Consider the following 11,849-nt stretch of genomic DNA (forward strand, 5'->3'; position numbering starts at 1 on the left):
TTTAAACGCCCATTACAAATAACCCCGTTATCCGTAACAAGCATCCAAAAGTCCGTTACAAATAACCCCGTTATTCGTAACGGGCACATGTTTTACCCGTTACGAATACCTTGTTATTTGTAACAGGCATGTATCTGCCCGTTACGAATAATGTGTGCCCCATTTTTTTTTAAAAACAAAAAAAAAAAAAAAAAAAAAAAAAAATCCAGCACATTAATGCTGGATTTATTTTAGCTTTGCTTGCACAATCATTTTATCAATTAACTAATGAGAGAAATTATATTTTATACATGGTACAGTAGAAAATCTCATATATAATCATCAAAGTTCATTATCACCTAATAATTAAAACTAAAAAAATATTCCCGTGCTAATTTTATTTATCAACTAGCTCAACACTACTTCGATTATTTTTAACGGACCCTTTTTGCCCATTTTGTCTGCAACGACGAAGGCAATGTAAAATAGCAGAAACCAAGAGCAACTTAAACAACCACCATAAGCAGCGACAAGGCCAACAGCATTGTTTAGAGGAAGCAACGTCCAGAATAGCAACTCAATCAATCAATCAATCAATCAAAGCCTTAATCCCAAAAGTGGGGTCGGCTAACATGAACCAAATTTGATTATTCCGTGTAGTCATCAACATAAATCTTTCTCCTCCATCCCTTACGATCCAAAACTTCATCCTCACGTAAATCCATGCACTTCATATCCTTCCTCACTCCTTCCAACCAAGTCATCTTTGGTCTCCCTCTTCCTCGTTTAATCCCTCCATGGTCCCACTCTTCCACTCTTCGCACCGGTGCACCCTCGGGTCTCCGTCTTACATGTCCAAACCAACGCAGACGATTTTCCCTTAATTTATCTACAATGCCCGCCACACCTACTTTCTTGCGAATAACCTCATTTCTGATTCTATCTCTTACATGTCCAGAATAGCAACTGCAACATAGAAAATACCTTATTAGGAAAGGAGAAAAAAAAAAAGAAAAAAAAAAAAAAAAAAGAAGAAGAAAACAAGACATAAAATTTTAGGGATCAACAAGTCAGCAGGATCAATTAGAAATATTATTAGAAGAAAATAAAGCGGCAAATACAAGTAAAATTAAAAAGAAATTAAAGACCGCTTATTTAAGCACTAATCATTGAGATGGCCATTAACAATATGAGAAACACTTTACTTTAGGGTCATACTATATCATGACATTAACATTGGAACCTTGGGACTTGGAAGACCAATTCATATAAGCTGTAACTACCTAACAAGATTCATGATTTAGAGTGATACAATCTGTATAACTTCTAAACTAATTCTGAATTCCCGTTTTTTTACCAATAATAATACGAGTATCAAACAAATAATAAACCTCAGTATCTTAAGTATGGTTAACCCAGTTTAAGGAAACACAAGACTAAACTAATTCAATCAAAAATTGACAACATAAATTCACTTTACATAACTTAGCATTGTGTTTGTAACAACCAAAATAATCTAAAACACAATAACCAAAATAAGATTATAATCAACAAGTCAAAATTAATTCAGTAGAAGAGGAGAGAGAAAAAAATAACATCTTTAGAAGCATTAGTAAAGCTTATGGTCCATCATAAAAGAACAAGAAGTTAAGAACGACGGCAAGTGTAGAAACGGAGAATACAAAGACGCAAAAACATTCCCATTTATAGTAGTAGCAGCTGCATCTTTGCTTGGGCAGCTGCAACAGCAGCCTCGGCAAGGCAGCAGCAGCTGCAACCTTTTGAGGCCAGCTGCAGGAGCAGCCTTGGTAGGGCAGCAGTAGCTGTAACCTTTCCAGGCCAGCTGCAGCAGCAGCCTTGGCAGGGCAGCAGTAGTTTAACAATCAAAAGCAACCCAAATTGTATCACTCTGAATCAATTTATTCAATGGAAAAAAGGAAGTTTAAAATCTATATACCTTCTAATAGCAGGGCGACCTCCAAGAAGCTTGTAACGAAGAGACTAGCACTGAGCAATAGCACAAAGACCCCCTGTTGTTGTTAACCTTCTGGAAAATTAAGCCTCTTCTGCAAAATCGAGCTCAGCTCCCAAATCCTTCTTCCCTTCTCACCTAATCACAACTCTAAACAATAAAAAATCATAATCAAAATCGCAATAATACAAATATATATATATATATATATATATATATATATATATATATATATATATATCGCGCTTTATCAGGAACCCCAAGCTTGAACTGAAGAATAGCAACTTGTGAAAGAAATTGTATGTGTTTATGCTACGGTAATCAAATCCAGTAACCCAAAAAATTACATACAATACCTCATACAACAGTTTAAAGTCGATAAGATTCACAATAATCAAATTACATTTCACGAGTAAGGATGAGTGATTACATTCAATCCTGATGTAGTATGATTGAAATAGTTTGTCAGATGTCCTTCATTATACAGCAACATAAAGTTAGTCATATGATAATTTCTAACTTTGAGATGATGATAAAAAAAAGCAGAAGTAGCATCTCATAATTTAGCCAATGAATGTAACTTCTGAATTCTATATCAGAAAAACCAGCAAGGGTCTAATTAACCTTTTCAGCTATACCAAGATCCTTTCCAACGCCTTCTACAGTTGCAATTTTGCTACCTTTGTAGTAGCATAAAGTGTTACTACATTAAAAAACATATCCAGATTCAGCTCCTTTAGAATAATTTCAAGCATTAAAAGGTTTGATGGCTATCTTAGACATATGTATAGATAATCTAGTTGGTTCTGGGCTGAAAATACTGCTGCCTATTACACCTTACTTTTTACTAAGAAGTTTAACAATGGTTATTCAATAACACAATCAAAATACCCAGTTCTATGGTCTGCACCAAAGTCGGCTATCTATCAATCAATGCTTGACTACTCCTAGTATCTGAGCATCTATACAATAAACCTCTTTTCAAGTAAATTTATGCAAGTTCAATACTAAAGTTCAACCCATTTTTAAAATGAATCTCACATAATTATAATACAAGATATAAACCCAATAAAATTAAGCAAATTTATGCAAGTTCATTAACTAAAATTATTCTAGCAAATTTATGCAAGTTCATTAACTAAAATTTGTTTGAGTATAGATTGCAAATTATTCGAGCAAAATTAACTGATTGTTTGAGTATAGAATGTTAATTGGGCTAATTTGTTGCTCGTTTTCAGAGGCACACCTACTGTCATTTTGTAGAATCCCAAGTTTAAATCAAGTTAAAGAATTATTCAATACATTTTGCAAATTAACAATCAACTAATCACGAAATAAACAACCTAAAATAAACAAAATTCATATCAAAATCAGAAAAAACAAACTAAAATTTCATTCTTTGCAACAATTAAACCTCAATTCACAACAAAATAATCACCAAAATTAAACAATTCATCAGCTAAAACCGATAAAATCATCGATCAACTGACAACTAATTCCATAAACAGATCGAAACACCATCAAGAAATGAATCACCCAAAATGCGATAAATTAAAAGACGAAATTCAAGATCTGTAACTAACTTAAACCCTAATTCATCAAACAAAAAAATTTTAAAAAATCGACATGAATGCAAGAAAAAGAGGAGAGGGAAAGAGGCAAAACCCGAGGAGGAGTATCGCTGCAGCCGCATTGGAGAGATCTGGCGGATAATCGCCTTATCGGCGCCGGCTTTCTTCCTAATTTCTCGCAAATTAAACCTCCTCTACAAAATCGAGCTCAAATCCTTAATCCTTCTTCCCTTTTCACCTAATCAACCCTAAACAATAAAATAACAAAATCGAATCGAAATAAACACACAAAAAAATGAATTAAATCAAATCAAAAATAAAAAAAAGGGGAAATTGAAGGGAGGTTCATCAATGGAGCAAGGAGAGAGAAAATGGAGGTAAGGAGAAGTGGAAGAGAGAGCTAAGTGAGAAAAAATCTCCATTGAAAGAAGCAGGACCCGAGGAGAAAGAAAGAGAGAGAGAAAGAGAGAGGAGAGAGAGTATGAACGGCTGCTATAGAAAAGATGAAGTGAAAAAAGGAGTTAGGCGCTTTTAGGGTTTTTTAACATCTAAGTTAAACCTATTCGTATCCAGCAACTGGTGCACATTACGAATACCAACTTATTTGTATCAGGCAAAACGCTGCCCGTTACAAATAATTTGATTTTTGTAACGGACATCATTTCGCCCGTTACGAATACTCTTTTCCGTATCAGACTTTAATCTAACGGACAGTTATTTTGCCCGTTACAAATAGGTTTATTGTAACAGGAAAACTACTGCCCGTTACAAATAGGCCGTTATAAATGGCATTTTTTCCTACGTGATATAAATTAAATAAAGAATAACGACTTTGCAATGTAATTCCTACGTGATTAAATGCTTGTAAATAAAATCAACTAACTTAGTTTTTTAGGTATCGGGTTGCATATATTGTTTGGTAATGAAATTGTGAAACAGGAAGAGCTAGTAGAGGCCGCACTTGGCTAGAATAGCTATTCTCCTCTAAAGGGAACGTTATTTTAGTACCCTTGCTCTTGAACTCATTTCTGGTACAAGTACACCAATTTGGGCATGGGGTAAACTTATGATTTATGTTAAATATCCCTTGAACCCTACTTGGGAGAAAGTCATGAACGAGGTTTATGAGTTTTCCTAAAAGTCATTGGCGACTCCTTACTAGTTTCATACAAAAAAGTATAATGATAAGATCAACTCTAATTCAAGGACCCCCAAATAGTCAGGAATTCAAATCCTAATACACCCTAACAATTGTAAAGTCCTAGGCTTTTAAAGGGTCATGGGCATATAAGGAGAAGGATCCCCTACAATGGGTGCACCCTCCTTACAGTACCCTCCATTAAGGGTTCAATAGCCTTCTATTGTGACAACAATGGAGCTATTGCTCAGGCCAAAGAGCCAAGGGAACATTAGAAGGTCAAACATGTCAAGCGGCGATTTCACATGATAAGGGAATGGAAGTTAGAGGGTGAAATCAGAATTTGTAAAGTTGGACGGACGACAATGTAGCAGATCCACTTACTAAACCTCTGCCTCAAGTGAATCACAACAAGCACATTGAGGCAATGGGAATCAGGCTCGTTGGTGATTGACTTTGATTTCCTTGTTTATTGTTTTAATTAATTTTGAACATTTTAATGTAAGACACTATGATGAACCATTCAAGTTTGGATTAATTTAATTTCATGCAATTTTATCACTCCATTTCTATTTAAATGTTGTTTAGGATTAAATATTGAGTTCCTGCGATTATGATAATATTCAAAATAAGGTATCAAGACCAGTCTTGGATAAAGAAACACCTATTAAGTGAACATTGAATATTATAATCGAAAATTATCCCTAATCGAGGTCATTTAAATGATGGACAGTTAATGACCACTTGAGATTAGTGTGTAGTTTGATTTATAGCACCGTTTCTTGTGCTACAAGGACATGATTGTCATAAATCATTTGCACAGGTATTGGTTTAGAACCATACTAGATCAGCCTATGAGAATACTGTAAGAGATTTAAAAATCATCATAAGTATACCTCTCATTATGGCTATCGGAACCTCTTTCCTCAACCATGAGTATTGTGAGTTCACTTGTTTGAGTACTAGTCTGTTTTGATGTTCGTCAAACGTCTGCCATACGTGGGGATTATAACGGCAACACTTGGGCGGCTAGGTCCTCTTAGTAAGAGAAGCTGACAATACAAGACTGGGAATGTCCCCCTACTCACCATAGGGAACATAACTTTATTGTTTACAAGGCCTCTTGAACAACAAGACTGTAAAATGCATGGTCGTGCTCAGATGTATTTTAAGAAATCATCTGTTTATTTACAATCGAACTCGGATTTCGAGAAACACTTCTGGACGTAAGAAGGATGACGAATAATCTTACCTTATAGTTCATGAAGAGACATTAAGTGACATCGGAAATAGGCTATACACAAAAGGCGCACTTGTCCGGAGGACAAGTGGGAGAATGATAGGAATGGTGTCCTTCGAACAAGTGTATTATTCCGATAGAGGGTTCGGAAATATTAGAAAGCTAATTATTCAGTGAGCTCAAGTGATCGGAATGCCTAGTTAGAGGCCGCTTCCGATCAGTAATATTAATCTATAATTAATATTATAGCTTAATCTTGACTGAACCCTTTGGGTCACACCCAAGCAACTAAGGATCCGACATGACAAATTAATTCGAAAGGAATTAATGAGTCGCTCGCGTTTTATGAACATTAACGTCGAAAATCGAGCTAGGAGCGTCGAGACTGAGTGTCGCAAGTCGAGTCGAATGAATAAGAGACGAGACGGTAAAAAGCATTTAATTAATCAACAATTACCAAAATACCCCTAGCATTGGAATGCTCGAGCAAACCGAGTGCTAGGGGCAAATGGTGCTACTACGCCAATGCTAGCACGCGCAGTAGCTAGTAGCACTAGCGCGCGCATCAGCTAGCAGCTAGCAATGCGTTAGCGTGCTAGCACGGCTAGCAGCAGGCCACAGCCAGCTGCTTGCAAATGTGCGTGGCTTGCTGGGCCTAGGTTTCGACCAGCCCGCACGCACAACGCGCACGCAGCAGGCCCAGCCACGCACCAGGCTGTCAGCTAGGCGCGCCTAGGTGCCCAAGGCTGGGCGCCACGTGGTTGGCTCCGGTGGGCATGAGTGTGGCGGTTTGGGGAAGCTTAGGGAGGATGGAAATGGTCCCCTCCCCTTGTGGTCCTCACCTACCCTCTCCCTCCTTGTTGCCACTTGTTGATTATTTATTGCTTTGATATTTTCTTTTATTTTTTATTTAAAAATAAAATGGGAAATTGATTTTTACCAACTTTTCCACATTGATGGGAGAGTGGAGTCCTCATAGGAAGTTCTCTGTAAATACCCATCTTGGGAATAAGAAAACTTCACTTGAGTTGGAACTCAAAAAGGCATCTCCAAAATAGTGAGAAAACCTTTAAGTTCACATAAAACTCGAGCAGTTGTTTTTGGTCCGAACTCGACTAAACTTCGAGTTAGAGACCGTTCGGGTCGTGGTTACGGGTGGACTATCATTGGAGGTCTACGCGCTTGCGAGACTTGGCTTTCGAAGTAAGAGCTCGTCGAACAAGTGAAGCATGCGTCAAGGGTAAGATGGTCTTTTCACTCTATCTTGTTATTTATGTCTTTTAGTTATATTAATTGTGAGTTGGTCTTGGGGTCGGGTTTTGTTCCACGGAAAGTCGGACTTTCCAAAACCTAACAAGCAACCCGGCTAGCCGAGAGCATGCATGGGGCTCTTAGGCCTTGATTTGTGTGCTCGTGCCTCGAGAAAAATTCCTGTTTTGTGTGACAATTATTATCAATTCTAAATTAATTTTAGAATCAATATTTTGAGCAAAATAAAAATTAAAATAAATATAATTAAATAAAATTCATTCATGTGCATAACCAAAATTAAATCCAAGAACCAATCTTTAAGTAAAATTTTGGTTTAACTTGGTGCAACAAAATGAAGGGCTACTCACACTATTAATTTAACCAACATAAATTAATCATGAGATTTTGACAAAATTAAAAGGGAGTTGGAATAATGAACATAAATATTTAATGAAAAATTCCAACTTTAACTTGTGAACCATTGAAAAAATTACATCTTCCAATATGAAGATTAAAAAATTCAGTCACAAGTTTGAACCTTAATGATTCCAATCAACTTAATAAATGATTAAATCAAGAAAGTTCAATAAACATACATAGAATTTAGTAACACAAAGTTTCAATCACTTAAAATAATTAAAGATTGGATCTTTAGTACGTAAGAGCCTCAAAATACAAACTTTTCAAACTTAACGCAGTTTATTTGCAATTATGTGAAAATTTGAGCCAACCATTAAGCACCAATTACTACCAAGTAATCATGCTCAAAAGTGATCTAAAATTGCATAAGCATAAAGGAAAGAACCAAATGCATAATCCCAATTACTATGCCATTAAGATTCAAGGTTTAAAATATTTAAAAAATTTCGTCAAAACGAAAAATCCCTCGAAACAGGCAATTTTGGGCAGAATTTGGCTTTTTTGCATTCCTGAAAGGAAAGGATTAGAATGTTTCCAGAATATCGATTACACCCAAAATTCACTAGTCTTAGGCGAAAATCTGGGTTCTGGAGCCAAAATTCTAAATAAAACGAGATTAAAATTAATAAAATCGAGTTACTAATCTAATTAGCAACAACAACCAGAAATTAATCCATTTTGAACACCTTGAAAATTTTAGTTACAAAAATAAATGAGCAAGGCTCCAATACCACTATTGGGTTTCGGAAAGTCCAACTTTCCAGGGAACAAAACCCGAACCCAAGACCCGCTCACAATCAAAATAACTAAAAGACATAAATAACAAGATAAAGTGAAAAGACCATCTTACCCTTGATGCGTGCTTCGCTCGTTCCAACGAGCTCTTACTTTGAAAGTCGAGTCTCGCAAGCGCGTCGACCTCCGACGATATCCACCCGCAACAACGACCCGAACGGTCTCTAACTCGGAGTTTAGCCGAGTTCGGACTAAAAACAACTACTCGAGTTTAATGTGAACTTAAAGGTTTTCTCACTATTAAGGAGATGCCTTTTTAAGTTCCAACTCAAGTGGAATTCTCAAGTCCCAATACATGGGTATTTATAGTGAATTCAAAGAAACATTCCACTCTCCCATCAATATGGGAAAGTTGGTAAAAAAAATCATTTTTTTCATTTTATTTTTAATTCAAAAACAAAAGAAAAATAGCAAAGCAATAATTAATCAACAAGTGGCAACAAGGAGGGAGAGGGTAGGTGAGGACCACAAGAGGAGGGGACCATTTCCTTCCTCCCAAAGCTTCCCCAAATTGCCACACTCACTCTCACCCGGAGCCAACCACGCAGCGCCACATGGCGCGCCTAACCTTGGGCGCCAAGGCTGCCTTGCTGGCACCTGGCCCCTTATCTATGCTGCTGGCTGGTCGCTAGCATTCGCGGCCCGGCAATCATGCCACGCTTGCTAGCGGGCTGCTGCTGGGCATTGCTTGCTTAGTGCGCCAGCAGTAGCATGTTGGCCTCGCACCAGCCCGCACATGCACACTGCAAGCCACGCACGCAATGCGGGCTGCTATTGCTGCTTGTGCGTGGCTGGTGCTACTAGCATTGCTAGCGATGCGCCAGCTACCTGCTAGCCATGCGCACCTAGCACCCTTGGCTTGGTTAACAAACCAATCTAATTATATTGTTGGAAATTTGTTTGGGTATTAATTTATGATTATTGGTTGTTTTCTAGGAGGTGATTATTCCCTAGGAGACTTTTAAGTGATTAAAAGTGGCACAAAGGATTATTTACACGAGGTACATACATGTCTACTTCATCGTAAGTAGTATCATGGTTAGGTACCAAAAAGGAAAGAACTTAGTTTCATGTTTAGAGAACACTTGGAGGGAAATTATTTGGTTATACATTTAATTAATTCGTGTGCTTATGTTTATGAGACATGTTTTGGTGAATTGATTATGTTTGTATGGAATTATGGATGCAAGCATGTTGAATTATATTGGATTAATTGTTTGTATGGAATGTTGATACAAGCATGTTTTTATTGGATTGGTTTGTTAACCATATTTTGATTATTGAAGGATTTGGAATTAAATGGTTTAAGTGGAATGAATTTATTAAATTTTTCCACAAGGTTATTATTATTTTATTTATTATTCAAGCATGACTTGTTAGTGTGTTGAGTAAAAGTGGATTAAGCAGAAATGGCTAGGTGGGTTGACTATGTTCAACAATTTTGGATAATTTGGAATTTTAAAGAAATTAAAGGTCAATTTGTGATGTGATCACCATTGTCCTAAATAAGATTAAAAGTGAATTGATTTATGATTGTTATGCATGGTCTACTTAATGAGTCGGCAATTAATTAAATTTGTAATCACGTAAAGTGAAACATGGATGAGCAATAAAACTCTAGAAAGCGTGCACTTATGGAGTATTGACAATTATGGGTTGGGGTACACGGTGGTAGCCCATGGCTTTCCTAGACTTGTTTGATCAACATGTCCTCTTTTCTTTTGGTATTTACATTTTATTTTATAATGAAAGTTAGAGGGGATCCTAGACTAACTTTGTGAGAATGGAGTCACGCCCATTCTTGCATTGCGCTAAACTTTTATTTTAAATGGTCTTTTGGGACCAAAATGATTTGGTGGGTTGGACAACCTCGTCTATTGCTTACACCAAATTAAATTAATTAAATTAAATGTAAAGAGTCAAGTGTTTGGAATTGGTTAGTAAGTATGTTGAGTCAATTGAATTATTTAAGTGTGGAGTCTTGATTAATAAATTCGTGTTGTATGTTTATTTACTTTAATTAATTGAGCATGCTAGGTTTTGTACGTTGTAGCTTGTATGTACTCAGCTTTACTGATTGCGTGCTTTTGTGTGTGTTACTTTTGGTCATGGCCTTCGCCTTTCAATGACCCTGTGATGATCCAATTATTACACTTGTATTATTGGGGAGCAGTATTGCACATGTTAGCTTGATGATGTGAAGTTCGGGGATTTGACATACGCATTGTCAAGGGATTGGTGTGATTGAGAGTATTCCTTCTTTGTGTTGAACTTAATATTTTACTATTTCAATTATGTTTTGGGATTTTGAATATTGGTTTGGTTTTAATAAGAGCCTTTATGGTTCCAATTTGTAAGCTTTGACTTATTGGTTTTCTAAATTATATTATTTTAAGATTTAAGTTGGATTTCCGCTGCGATACTTTGATAAAACCTTAACGTTTTAACACGTGGCGGTAACATGCCAATGGTTCTCCTCTATTTTATTTAAATTAAGTGGTTTGAAAAAGGGGGAATTATTGGGGTGTTATAGCAATTTTTACATTCTCCTACACGTTCTAACTTGATCGTCAGAGGGGAGCTCCTACCAACCGGAGTCTCCGTGCTTTATAGGTACAGATCGCGCCGGACCAGTCTTGGTGATGTAACTCTCACGAGGGACAAAAACACCCAAAACAATTAGCTTTCTAATGATTCCGAACCCTCTATCGAAATAATACACTTATTCAAAGGACACCATTCTTATCAATCCTCCCCCTCAACCGGCGTGATTTCATCAGACGGTACCTCCAATGTACCGTCTCTTCTTCACCGTATGGTGGCTGTTTGTTTAGTTTGAGCCATTATATCCTGCATAGACACAAAGACGGTCGGTTTTTGGGATGTACAAGGCTGCTCCATACACCCAAAGCCGGCACCCCCAGTTCTAGACTCATCCGTACCAGGAGACCGACTGATTACTAACCTAGGCTGTGCCGTGTGTGTTGGTGATGAATCCATTTATTGAATGTAAATGCACAAACGGAAAAAGCAAGAATGAGCTGAAAGGGGTAGAGACGGTACCTTAAGATTTGACTCTGAAAGGGGTCAACCGTTGACTGGTTGCAACAAGCGGGCTTGAAGTTTTTGCTTCTATATAGCACAAGCGGACGATTAACTAACTGGGCAGACGGGCAAGAAGGGAACTTTTTGTGAATAACACAGACGGGTCTCAGACTCTCTCTCTCTAAAAAAGCTTTACTTTCTCTCTCTAGACTTTTTTGGAAACGTCCAAAAATGAGGGGGGTAAAAGATGTATTTATAGATGGGTAAATTCAGGGGCATTCCCGTAATTTCCCCAGAATGTGAATGGTTAAAATTCACAGTCAAATTCATTCAACCAGTGGCAGAGTGACACGTGTCACAGATGCCACGTGACGTGCCACATCACATTTGTGAGGGGCAAATGTTCTGGGTAAAAATTACCCATGCCATGTGGTTCAA

General features: G+C 37.2%; 1 long non-coding RNA gene across 1 annotated transcript; it reads right to left on the minus strand.

Annotated features, from left to right (window-relative positions):
* Positions 1–313: 313 nt before the first annotated feature.
* LOC145582171 (uncharacterized) lies at positions 314–4,036 on the minus strand. Its single transcript, XR_014099808.1, has 3 exons — positions 3,617–4,036; positions 1,937–2,101; positions 314–945 (listed from the first exon to the last, which is right to left on the minus strand). It is a non-coding gene; the product is annotated as an uncharacterized LOC145582171 (long non-coding RNA).
* Positions 4,037–11,849: the final 7,813 nt, after the last annotated feature.

Source organism: Chenopodium album, chromosome 15, assembly GCF_948465745.1.
Source record: "Chenopodium album chromosome 15, dcCheAlbu1.1, whole genome shotgun sequence".
Taxonomy (NCBI): domain Eukaryota; kingdom Viridiplantae; phylum Streptophyta; class Magnoliopsida; order Caryophyllales; family Amaranthaceae; genus Chenopodium; species Chenopodium album.